We start from the raw sequence: 14,285 nt of genomic DNA on the forward strand, positions 1-14,285 counted from the left end.
TTCTGTGTCAATCTTCTTCCTCCTTTCTTTATCTTTTTCATCTTGGTATCAAAGTGGCCACGGCAATTGTTACTAGGACCTCTGATTCATCTTCTGCTAGCACTACAAATGCGCAAAACCCATTAGCTCAATCAAACACCCATCCTCCACCCATTGCTCTACCAACAAACACATCGTCTTTCTCCTTCCCTTCAATGAATCAACCTCTCATGGTAAAACTGGATGGTTGGAACTACCTTATTTGGAAGAATCAACTTCAAAATGTCATTATCGCTAATGGACTTGACAATTTCATTTATGGGTCTTGCCCTTGCTCGATTCCTCGATGTAGCAACAAATCATCAATCTGAAGTGCTTGGTTTGGCAACGATACAAGCAACTTCTAATGAGCTGGTTGTATGCATCCCTATCTGAAAATATAATAACTTGGATCATTGGGTATTCAATAGCATTGAAGATCTTGAACGCCCTTGATCAGATTTACTCTCTCCTCTATTGTGTGGGTTATCGAGCTTTGTACTAAGCTTCAAACGCTCAGAAAAGATGATCTCTCAGCTGGTGAATACATACGAAAGCTCAAATCCATCTACAACAGCCTTTGTAGTGATAAGAAAGTTGGTTTCCCAAAAAAAAGATCTCATTTACTTGTTTTGGTGGGATTAGATCGTGAGTACAATCCCTTTGTTACCTCCATTCAAAGTCTGACTTGATCAGTTAACAATCAAGCAAATCCATAGCCTATTACTTAGCTATGACTTTCATCTTGAACAACAAAACTTTGTTCCTCTCTTTAATTCTGCCCAAGCCCATGTGGCTTATTTGAACGAGAAATCTTCTAGACCAACCTCTCAACCTACATTCAATCAAATTCAAATTCAACCCCGATACTCTCCTCTTTTGCAACCAAACACTAATCAATATCAACCAAGCATATTAGGCAAACCACAGTAGCGTCGGCCCTCAAGCCTAATGGAAACCAAATACTTCAACCCAAAACCAAAAGCCTCGGTGCCACATTTGTAGTAAATTTGGACAAACAACTCTTATCAACTTTCATCATACAAATCTAAACTATCAACCCCAACCCTCTCCTAAATCTTTCAATACCACACTCACAACTAATTCCTAGTTTTCCAGTCCTTCAGAATTTTCTTACCCTGCAATGGCTAATCACGTTGCCACACCTACCACTGTTGCTAATACAAATTAGTGCATGGACTCGAGTGTCACACATCATTTCACTTTGGACATTAACATGTTTGACCCTGTGACACCATTCATTGGATTTGATCAAGTGACAATAGGAAATGATAAGTAAATCTTTATCACACATCCTGATACTACAACACTACTATCCGCTTTCTTCTTGTTCTACATCTTGTCTTTCACACTCCAAAAATCTCAAATAATCTTATTAGTGTTACCAAGTTATCTTTTGATAACAACGTTTTTGTTGAATTTTATGCCGCCCCATTTCTCGTCAAGGATCAAGTTTCAAAGAGGTCCTCCTTCAAGGTCAACTTGATCATAGCTTGTACAAGATTCAATCATCTTTCCCATCATACCCTTCTTCTATTGCATCCTTTCCTTCCAAAGTTTTTGTCACGGCCCAAATTCCGGGCGATCCAAAATTTGGCCCATGACCCTAGGTCATAGGTTTGACCCTAAGGGTTCCTCCTATTTCACGCTAGCAATCAACCAAAACACCTTAAAAAAAAAATCTACACATACATCACAATAGAGTTCTCATCAACTAACAATATCTCAAACACTATTCAAAAGCAATAAGATATATTAATTATCATTACAGTCCAAAAATAAAAGTTCATAGTTAAACAACTTAAGCAAATTAGGGTCTCATTATAAATCCATAGTTCACAGTTTATTAAAACAAGTCCCAATACCACAAACACAATAAAAATGGCACGCTACTAGGCCGCTCCAAGAGCATCCTGAAGTCCTCCCTGCCCCACCTGTGGATCCTCAAGAGTGATATTTGCATATAAAAAGATGTAAAAAGGAAGGGGTGAGCATTTCACATTGCTTAGTAGGGTGTCTAACACTTAAGGGATAATGGGGATTACTAAGTTTCCAAAGAACACAAAAGAAGGATTTCAACAACATTGATCAAGCCACATAAATTAATCTCTATAAGTATACACAATTCCACAATATTCAACAATTAAATGAAATTCATATGAACGTGTAACACACAGTCATACAATGCACTATCATTCTCGGGCTTTCACCAAAAGATACGCATCCGCACTCAAATACACTCCCCATTCGGAGTCTTTCCGAGGTAAACTTTTGGGTCTTTCACCCTAGGGATCTCTCTCCTTTCTTAATTTACCTCACACGGGCTTTTACTTTTCATCACTATTTCTTTTTTTTTTCCTTTCTTTTTCCATTTCATTTGTTCACAATTTTTATCCTTTCTTCACACAACCATGATGCAAATGAATGCCACAATTCCAAAATTTCCCAATAATTTCAACAATTCCAACATTCTCAATAATCCAATAAAATAAATTTTTCACATTAAAATTTCCGAAAATATCCCAACAAATTTTCAAAAATTCACATATCAATAAACTTGAAATTATACCACAATTTCAGAATTTTCCAACAATTCTAATAATTTCCAATAATCAAGTATAATTAATTTTCCACATTAAAATTTTCGAAAATACTCCAACAAATTCCCAAAAATTCACATATCAAAAATTTTGAAATTATACCACAATTTCGAAATTTTCCAACAATTCTCATAATTTTTAACAACCCAAAACAATTATTTATCAACCAAAAAGAAATTTCCAAAATTAAAAAATTCCAAAAAAATCCAAATCATCCAAAAAATTCCTAGAACACCAATATTACCTACTTAACTCATAATGACAAGATTTACAATTTTTTTTCCAATGAAGAACTAATTTAATTAAAGTTTTAGGGTTAGGTTCCCCTACCACATATCTAATAATTCGACCATTAAAATCACGATCGGCCATCGTAGAATCATTCATCTCGTTGAGTAGAACACCTCCTCAAAATTTGAGCCGAAACGGACGTTGTTAGCCATCCAAACGACCAACCAAAGTTCCAGCGGCAAGAATTCTCCCACAGTCGTCGACGCTCTCTCAGACAGATGGTCAATCAGAAAAAGTGATCCAAATCTTAGAAAACATGTGTAAGGGCTTGTGTTTTGGACTTTGGAAGAAATTGGGCAAATTACTTACCTTCGGCAGAGTTTGCTTATAACAACAGTTACCAATCTAGTATAGGCATTGCACCTTATGAAACACTCTATGGGAGAGCTTGTAGATCACCCTTGTGTTGGATAGAGATAGGTGAGAGTCGTTTGTTGGGACCTAAGATTCTCCAAGAGACTATAGAAAAGATACAACTTATCAAGGAAAAGCTTAAAACTACCCAAGATAGACAGAAATGCTATGAAGACCAAAGGAGAAGGCCCTTGGAGTTTGAGGAAGGGGATAGGGTGTTTGTAAAAGTGTCCCCTCGAAGAGGCATATTTCGATTTGGGAAAAAACGGAAGTTTGCCCCTAGATTTGTGGGACTATTTCATATTGATAAGATAGTTGGCCCAGTGGCATACAAGTTAATTTTGCCCCAACAGTTGTCCCTTGTGCATGATGTTTTCCATGTGTCAATGCTAAGGAAGTGTACTCCAGATCCAACTTAGGGTGTGGACTTGCAAGATGTTCAGATTAATGAAGAAACTTCTTATGTGGAGGAACCTTTACGAATTATGGAGGTTGGAGAACATAGGTTCAGGAACAAGGTGATTCCTGCAGTCAAAGTGTGGTGGCAACACCATGGGATAGAAGAAGCCACTTGGAAACCTAAGGAAGAAATTAGACGACACTATCCGCAACTCTTCTACGATTTTTAAGGTAAGCTCGTTTAAATTCTTAGGATGAAATTCCTTTTCAGGGGGTAGAATGTAATGACCAGGTATTTTAGGCCACGTTGGAAATTCTAGTTTGAAAAGTCTTCTTTTGAGTGGTGGTTGAAAAGTAAAAAAGAAAAGTGATTGGAGAACACATGTTAATTTTGGATTGGTGAAATTTGATTTATTGCGTTCGTCAATTAGGCGAGTTAAAAATTTTGTGTCACGTTAGCCTTATGGTAGAAAATTTCTTAGGATTTTAGAAATTGAAAATTTTCGAAAACGAAAAACGAAAATGAAAATGAGAAGTGAATTAATTAAAATTAATTAGAATTAATTAAGTAAAAATTAAATTAAATTGATTATTAATAAATTTGAGAAAATTAAATTTTTGGGTTGGTGTTTAATAAATTAATTTGTGTGTTTTTTTTTAAAAAAATGAATTGGAAATGAAATAAAGTAAATGGAATAAAGAAAAAAAAAAAATAAATAAAAAGGGTTGGTTGGGCTTTTGGATATTGGGTCTGGGTTGTGGCCGGATTAAAGGGCCAAGAAAGTGGGCTTTCAAAAAACAAAAACAAAAAAAAGGGAAAAGATTTGAAAATGTGGCAGAAAGGGGAGAGAGAGAGCATCGGCGATTGTGGGAGAATTCTTGCCGCCGGAACTTTGGCCGGCCGTTTGGACGGCTGAACGACGTCTGTTTCGGCTCAATTTTGAGGAGGTGTTCTATTCAACGAGAAGAACGATTCTACGATGGCCAATCACGATTTTAATGGTCAAATTTTTAGATCTGTGGTAGGCGAACGTAACCCTAAAACTTTAATTAAATGCGTTTTTCCTTGGAAAAAAAATTGTAAATCTTGTTATTATGAGTTAAGTAGGTAATATTGGTGTTGTATGAATTTTTTTTGGATGATTTGGATTTTTTTTTTTGGAATTTTTGTAATTTCAAAAATTTCTTTTTGGTTGATAAATAATTGTTTTGGGTTGTTAAAAATTATGGGAATTGTTGGAAAATTCTGAAATTGTGGTATAATTTCAAAAAAAAAAATCCAAATCATCTAAAAAAATTCCTACAACACCAATATTACCTACGTAACTCATAATGACAAGATTTACAATTTTTTTCCAAGGAAAAACGTATTTAATTAAAGTTTTAAGGTTAGGTTCTCCTACCACAAATCTAAGAATTCGATCGTTTAAATCACGATCAGCCACCTTAGAATCGTTCCTCTCGTTGAGTAGAACACCTCCTCAAAATTTGAGCTGAAACAGAATTCATTCAGTAGTCCAAATGGTCAGTCAAAGTTCCGACGACAAGAATTCTCCCACAGTCGTCGGCACTCTTTCTCTCCCCTTTCTGCCACTTTTTTAAATCCTTTCCCTTTTCCTTTTTTTTTTTTTTTTTTTAAAAAGCCCACTTTCTTGGCCCTTTAATCCGGCCACAACCCAAGCCCAATATCCAAAAGCCCAACCAACCCTTTTTACTTATTTTTTTTCTTTTATTTATTCCATTGTTTTATTTCATTTCCAATTCATTTTTTTAATAACACACAAATTAATTTATTAAACACCAACCCAAAATTTTAATTTTCTCAATTTTATTAATAATCAATTTAATTTAATTTTTACTTAATTAATTCTAATTAATTTTAATTAATTCACTTTTCATTCTTGTTTTCGTTTTTTGTTTACGGAAATTTTCAATTTCTAAAATCCTAAGAAATTTTCTACCATAAGGCTGTCGTGACACAAAATTTTTAACTTGCCTAATTAACCAACACAATAAATCAAATTTCACCAATCCAAAATTAACACGTGTTCTCCAAACACTTTTCTTTTTTACTTTTCAACCACCATTCAAAAGAAGACTTTTCAAACTAGAATTTACAACGTGGCTTAAAATACCCGGTCATTATAGTTTTCATAGCACACGAGGTTAGGTCACTTGGATTCTTGTAATATTGATAAACCAAAAACTACTTTTAATTTAGCTAGCAAAAAGCCTCAAGCTCCTTGTAGACCCTCAATTTTGTCTCTTTAGCATATGTTTTAAAGTCCATTACCAATACTTTACAGTAATCTCTTGGTAGCCCATAGTTACTCACGCTACTTACCTTTCTTGAGCCACCTTTAGTTGAGATGTTTACCCGGCTCTACATTATGACCTTGGTTGCCCTTCAAGTTTAGATTAGGCTTCACTTAAGTGCATTTCAGGTTAGACTTAGTTAGACCCACCTAGTCTCACCCGAGGCCCACTTAGGTACACCTAGCCCACTTAGGTCCACCTTGACTCACTTAGGTCCACTTTGACCCATTTAGGTCCACCTTGACCCACTTAGATTCACCTAAGCTCACTTAGGTCCACTTTAACCCACTTAGACTCACCTAAGCTCATTTAGGCACATCTAGGCCCACTTTGGTTTGCTATGTCCACTTAGGCATCCTGACCCACCTATGTTACCTTTTAGATAACTCCTGTATAACTTGCGTAGTTCGCATGATTTGTATTTCTTAACACTTGCATGAGCTTGATTTCTTATTCATTTATCTATTTATTTATTTAGTTATTTATTTATTATATTTGTTTAGCTATTTGTTTATTGTTATCTATTTATTTGTTTTTACAAGATTGCATGTGATCAATTATCTTATCTCTTTTTATGATTACTATTAAATGTTTTTACTAATATGTACGTTAATAAATTTTTTTAGTAAGTTATTTTGTATTTTATTTTATTTTATTTGGTTATTTTCTTAAAGTGTTTTTAATATATTTTTTTGGTAAGTTAATTTTTTTAATATATATATATATATATATATATATATATATATATTTGTTTATACCAATTTGATAAGTTATTATTATTATTATTATTATTACCTTTAAAAAGGTTTGTTAATAACTTTTTTTTTTTGAATTATGATGTATATAAAATAGAAAAGCATTTTCCATAAAAGTTAAAATACCACTTTGTAATTAAAACATCACTTTCCATATATCCACGTACATATCCCAAAAGAAAATAAAATATTCCATGAAAAGGATACGTTGCCATATAAATGGGACAAAAAGGAATAGAAGAAGGACGGTGGGACTTTTTCTAGGAAGAGGAAGACTTTTTCTTTGAGGGGAGATCAACACACGCAAGAGCTTTTTGGGAGGAACGGTAGAGGACTTGAAAGACTAATTGGGCTGCCATTTCGACACATCAAGAGAGTATTTTTCTGATACAATACAGGTTAGTTTTCGATTTTTGATACAGTATTTCTTTTTTTTTAGTTTGGGTTTTAGTTGATTGGTTTAATTAATTGTTTGTGATAAATTCTTTTAAATCTCGATTTCGAACAATCTTTTATTTTTCTTAGATTAAATGTCTCTCTTTTATGATTGCAATTCATTAGCTCTATGCTAGTTTATTTTAATCTACATAAAAGTTTAAATAAAGTTTATATTTTTAGTTTAATTTTAGTTTATTTTTAATTTGAATGAGTTATTGATCTTAAATATATTAGTTTAATTGGACTTGTAAGGTAAAATTTATATTTTTAGTTTATTTTTAATTTGAATGAGTTATTGATCTTAAATCTATTAGTTTAATTGGACTTGTAAGGTAAAGTTTATATTTTTAGTTTAATTTTAGTTTAATTTTAATTTTAATGAGTTATTGATCTTAAATCTATTAGTTTAATTGGTCTTGTAAGGTAAAATTTATATTTTTAATTCCGATTAGTTTAAATTCTAGCTTATTTTTAATTTGAATGAGTTATTGATCTTAAATCTATTAGTTTAATTGGTCTTGTAAGGTAAAGTTTATATTTTTAATTCCGATTAGTTTAAATTTTAGTTTATTTTTAATTTGAATGAGTTATTGATCTTAAATCTATTAGTTTAATTGGACTTGTAAGGTAAAGTTTATATTTTTAATTCCGATTAGTTTAAATTCTAGCTTATTTTTAATTTGAATGAGTTATTGACCTTAAATCTATTAGCTTAATTGGACTTGTAAGGTAAAGTTTATATTTTTAATTCTGATTAGTTTAAATTCTAGTTTATTTTTAATTTGAATGAGTTATTGATCTTAAATCTATTAGTTTAATTGGTTTTGTAAGGTAAAGTTTATATTTTTAATTCCGATTAGTTTAAATTTTAGTTTATTTTTAATTTGAATGAGTTATTGATCTTAAATCTATTAGTTTAATTGGACTTGTAAGGTAAAGTTTATATTTTTAATTCCGATTAATTTAAATTCTAGTTTATTTTTAATTTGAACGTGTTATCGATCTTAATTCTTTAGTTTAATTGATCTTGTGAGGTAAAATTTACATTTTTAATTCCATTTAGTTTAATTCTAGTTATTCATGTGTTTCTTGAAATCTAAATGTTAGTTTTTGGATGATAATTTTGTTAGTTTGTTTGATTAAAAAGTCATGAATTTGTTGCCTTAGTGATTGTTGGTCAAATTTTTTGAGGGTCACTGGAAACCTATGAAGGTTGGCCTTTACTCTCACCACTTTAATTGACATGATTTTTTAAAATCTTTACTTTGTGATTTTTGTTTCCTTTTGTTTCGATTGATATTTTGTTTTCTATTTTTGTTATTTTAAAAATTAATTTCTTTTATTTTAAAACAAAAACTCTTTTTCTCAAAAAAACCCTTTTAAATTTTATTATTATTATTATTCATTTAAAGCCTCTAGAATCAAAATCTCTTTTCTTTTTTTAAAAATAATATGAAACCATATCTTAATCGGTTTGCATCCTTCTCAATTTTCAACAAAAATTTTGGTTTTAAACAAAACACGAATCAAAGCTTGTGGTCCCAAATAAATAGGATAATTTTAGGTTAAATTCGTGTATATTAATTTGGGGAATTGGTGAAACCCCTACATAAGAAAATCTTTTTCAAATTTTATTTTTGCTACCACCCTACTATTTATTGTAATTATATTTACATTTTTTCTTTTTAGGAATTGTATACAAGACATGTATGATAATTAATTATTCCGTATTCTGATAATTTTTGCTAATTAGTTAGATAAGCATGCTAGGATTTATTATTTATGAATTATTATCTAACCCCTATGTCATGAGGAAGCGCATTAGGAGTTATATATGCTATCCAGGTACGTTCCCTAATACTCACTTTCTAAACCCTATGAATATGATTGTCGTTGCGTACTATGTCCATGCTTACTATCCTATGTGATTGTCTTGATATATATTTGATGACTGTTTGATTATCTTTGATAAAATGCATGTTATGTGATGTATCTCAATACTAACTTTCATGTTTTATGATAGCGCTTTGAGAAGTCGTCCAGGTATGCACCCTAACTCTCTTTTATGGCAATTTGATCATATTTGGCATGTTATTTTTTGAAATCACCTTAGTTTATCTAGGTATCCCCAATTAATCAATTAATTACCACATTACCCCCAATTTAGTTAGTAGAGACCTCTTTAGGGCTTAAAGGAGTGCTACCTCCTAGAGGTACCTTCTTAATCAGTAACCTGATCCCCGGACTTAGACTCGGGTTTTTTCAAAGACACGTTTTTCCAAAAATTATGGAGTCATTTTTTTTAGGGTTTTATTTCTTGTTTTATTTTCCCTTTAAAATAAAAATAAAATAATTTGTGGACCCGCATTTTTCACGTGTGTCCCCACTCGATCGACGAGACTCGCTTTTTATTTGTGAAAAATTATTTAGTTTTGGAAAAGTTGGAGCCGCCACTTATTTTATTTTTATTTTAAAGGGAAAATAAAATAAGAAAGAAAAACCCTAAAATGTGACTCCATAATTTTGGAAAAAGCATGTCTTTGAAAAACCCGAGTCTAGGTCTGGGGATCAGGTTACTTATTGGGAAGGTACCTCTAGGAGGTAGCACCCCTCTAAGCCCTAAAGAGGTCTTTACTGACTAAATTGGGGAAATGGGGCAATTAATTGATTAATTGTAGATACCTAAGTAAGCTAGGTGATTTCAGAAAGTAGCATGCTAAATAAGGAGATCAATCACAATAAAGGAGAGTTAGGGGGCGTACCTGAACCACTTCTTAAGCGCTATCATAAAACATCAATGGTTAATTCAAAAATATGACACAGGACATGCATTTTATCAAGGATGATCAAACAAGCATCGAGACAATCAAGTATATATGGCATCAAACAAGGGCAATGACATGCACATTCATGAAATTTTGGGGACGTACCTAGATAGCATATATAACCCCTAATGCACTTCTTCAGGACATGGGGGTTAGATAATAAATAATAAATAATAAATCCTAGCATGCTTATCTAATTAATTAGCAAAACTTATTAGAATTCGGAATAATTAATTATCATACATATCTTGTATACAATTCCTAAAAAGAAAAATGTAAATATAATTACAATAAATAGCAGGGTGGTAGCAAAAATAAATTTTGAAAAAGACTTTCTTATGTAGGGGTTTCACCAATTCCCCAAATTAATTTACACGAATTTAGCCTAAAATTGTTCCATTTATTTGGGACCACAAGCTTTGATTCGCGTTTTGTTTAAAACCAAAATTTTTGTTGAAAATTGAGAAGGATGCAAATCGATTAAGATATGGTTGCATGTTATTTTTTAAATAGAAAAGAGATTTTGATTATAGAGGCTTTAAATGAATTTTTTTTAAAATCTCTTAAAAGGGTTTTTTTTTAGAAAAAGAGTTTTATTTTAAAATAAAGGAAATTAATTTTTAAAATAACAAAAATAGAAAACAAAATATCAATCAAAACAAAAGGAAACAAAGATCACAAAATAAAGATTTTAGGAAATCTTGTCAATTAAAGTGGTGAGAGTAAAGGCTAACCTTCATGGGTTTCCAGTGGCCCTCAAAACAAAAAAAAAAATAAAATAAAAAATAAAATAAAAAATTGACCAACAATCACTAAGACAACAAATTTATGACTTCCTAATCAAATAAATTAACAAAATTATCATCCAAAAACTAACATTTAGATTTCAAGAAACACATGAATAACTAGAATTAAACTAATTAGAATTAAAAAATGTAAACTTTTCCTCACAAGATAAATTAAACTAAAGAATTAAGATCGATAACACGTTCAAATTAAAAACAAACTAGAATTTAAATTAATCGGAATTAAAAATATAAATTTTACCTTACAAGACCAATTAAAATAATAGATTTAAGATCAATAACTCATTCAAATTAAAAATAAACTAGAATTTAAACTAATTGGAATTAAAAATATAAACTTTACCTTACAAGACCAATTAAACTAATAGATTTAAGATCAATAACTCATTCAAATTAAAAAATAAACTAGAATTTAAACTAATCGGAATTAAAAATATAAACTTTACCTTACAAGACAAATTAAACTAATAGATTTAATATCAATAACTCATTCAAATTAAAAAATAAACTAGAATTTAAACTAATCGGAATTAAAAATATAAACTTTACCTTACAAGTCCAATTAAACTAATGGATTTAAGATCAATAACTCATTCAAATTAAAAATAAACTAGAATTTAAACTAATCGGAATTAAAAATATAAACTTTACCTTACAAGACCAATTAAACTAATAGATTTAAGATCAATAACTCATTCAAATTAAAAAATAAACTAGAATTTAAACTAATCGGAATTAAAAATATAAATTTTACCTTATAAGTCCAATTAAACTAATGGATTTAAGATCAATAACTCATTCAAATTAAAAATAAACTAGAATTTAAGCTAATCGGAATTAAAAATATAAACTTTACCTTACAAGTCCAATTAAACTAATGGATTTAAGATTAATAACTCCTTCGAATTAAAAATAAACTAGAATTCAAACTAATCGGAATTAAAAATATAAACTTTACCTTACAAGTCCAATTAAACTAATAGATTTAAGATCAATAACTCATTCAAATTAAAAATAAACGAAAATTTAAACTAATCGGAATTAAAAATATAAATTTTACCTTACAAGTCCAATTAAACTAATAGATTTAAAATCAATAACTATTCAAATTAAAAATAAACTAGAATTTAAACTAATCGGAATTAAAAATATAAATTTTACCTTACAAGTCCAATTAAACTAATAGATTTAAGATCAATAACTCATTCAAATTAAAAATAAACTAGAATTTAAACTAATCGGAATTAAAAATATATACTTTACCTTACAAGTCCAATTAAATTAATAGATTTAAGATTAATAACTCATTCAAATTAAAAATAAACTAAAATTAAACTAAAAATATTAACTTTACCTTACAAGTTCAATTAAATCAATAGATTTAAGATCAATAGGTCATTTAAATTAAAAATAAACTAAAATTAAACTAAAAATATAAACTTTATTTAAACTTTCATGTAGATTAAAATAAACTAGCATAGAACTAATGAATTGCAATCATAAAAAAGAGACATTTAATCTAAGAAAAATAAAAGATTGTTCGAAATCGAGATTTAAAAGAATTTATCACAAACAATTAATTAAACCAATCAACTAAAACCCAAACTAAAAAGAAATATTGTATCAAAAATCCAAAAACTAACCTGTATTGTATCGGAAAAATACTCTCTTGATCTGTTGAAATGGCAGCCCAATTAGTCCTTCAAGTCCTCTACCGCTCCCTCCAAAAAACTCTTGCGTGTGTTAATCTCCCCTCAAAGAAAAAGTCTCCATGCCGAAAGAAAAAGTCTCACCGTCCTTCCTTTATTCCTTTTTGTCCCATTTATATGGCAACCTATCCTTTTCATGGAATATTTTATTTCCTTTTGGGATATGTACGTGGATATATGTAAAATGATGTTTTAATTGCAAAGTGGTATTTGAACTTTTATGGAAAGTGTTTTTCTATTTTATATATATCATAATTCAAAAATAAAAAAAATTAACAAACTTTTTTAAAGGTAATAATAATAATAATAACTTATCAAATTGGTATAAACAAATATACATATATATATATATATATATATATATATATATATATATATATATATATATATATATATATATATATATATATATTAAAAAACTTAACTTACCAAAAAAATATATTAAAAGCACTTTAAGAAAATAACCAAATAAAATAAAATAAAATACAAAATAACTTACTAAAAAAATTTATTAACGTACATATTAGTAAAAACATTTAATAGTAATCATAAAAAGAGATAAGATAATTGATCACAAGCAATCTTGTAAAAACAAATAAATAGATAACAATAAACAAATAGCTAAACAAATATAATAAATAAATAACTAAATAAATAAATAGATAAATGAATAAGAAATCAAGCTCATGCAAGTGTTAAGAAATACAAATCATGCGAACTATGCAAGTCATATAGGAGTTATCTAAAAGGTAACATAGGTGAGCCAGGATGCCTAAGTGGACCTAGCAAACCAAAGTGGGCCTAGATGTGCCTAAATGAGCTTAGGTGAATCTAAGTGGGTCAAGGTGGACCTAAGTGGGCCTAGGGTGAGACTAGGCGGGCCTAACTAAGTCTAACCTGAAGTGCACTTAAGTGAAACCTAATCTAAACTTGAAGGGCAGCCAAGGTTATAATGTGGAGCTGGGTAAACCCCTCAACTAAAGTCTCCGAGGTGGCTCAAGAAAGGTAAGTAGCGTGAGTAGCTATGGGCTACCAAGAGATTACTGTAAAGTATTGGTAATGAACTTTAAAACATGTGCTAAAGGGACAAAATTGAGGGTCTACACTCCCTTTTTTTTTGTCCCAATCTATTGCAACGAAACCATTTGAGTTAATTCATACACACCTATAAGGTCCTTCTCTTGTTAACTCTATTTCTTGTACTCACTATTTTTTACTTTTATTGATGATCACACTCGATTTACTTGGTTTTACTTGCTAAAAAAAAAAGGATAAAGCATAACCTACTTTTCTAAAGTTTAAAGCTCTCATTAAAAATCAATTTGACACTAAGATTAAGATTGTACAATCTAATTGGGTTAAAATTGTTGTATCTATATATTTTTTTCAAAACCCCATCTTGGTCATGCTAAGATGTATTTAGGCAAGCAAGTATACAACACACCACATGTTAATGAGCAATACGATTTCTTGCCTGTGTCAATTGTCAACTCACCATGGTCATGACTTCTCACCAAGTCCCCAAAAAAGTTGGAATTAAGAGAAGATACAAAGAGAGAGTAGGAGGAATTAAGGGAAGATCCAAAGACAAGTTTTGCAACACTAACAAGTGGTGACTTACTTTGGCCAAGTTGATTTTCAAGAAAAATGGACCATATTTAATACTTAATTCAGTCACACAAATCCATTCATTTTACTTAACAAAAATGTGGAAAAATAATATAGGTTATGTTATACCATCAAATTTCAAACT

Source organism: Vitis riparia, chromosome 1 (genome assembly GCF_004353265.1).
Source record: "Vitis riparia cultivar Riparia Gloire de Montpellier isolate 1030 chromosome 1, EGFV_Vit.rip_1.0, whole genome shotgun sequence".
NCBI classification, from domain to species: domain Eukaryota; kingdom Viridiplantae; phylum Streptophyta; class Magnoliopsida; order Vitales; family Vitaceae; genus Vitis; species Vitis riparia.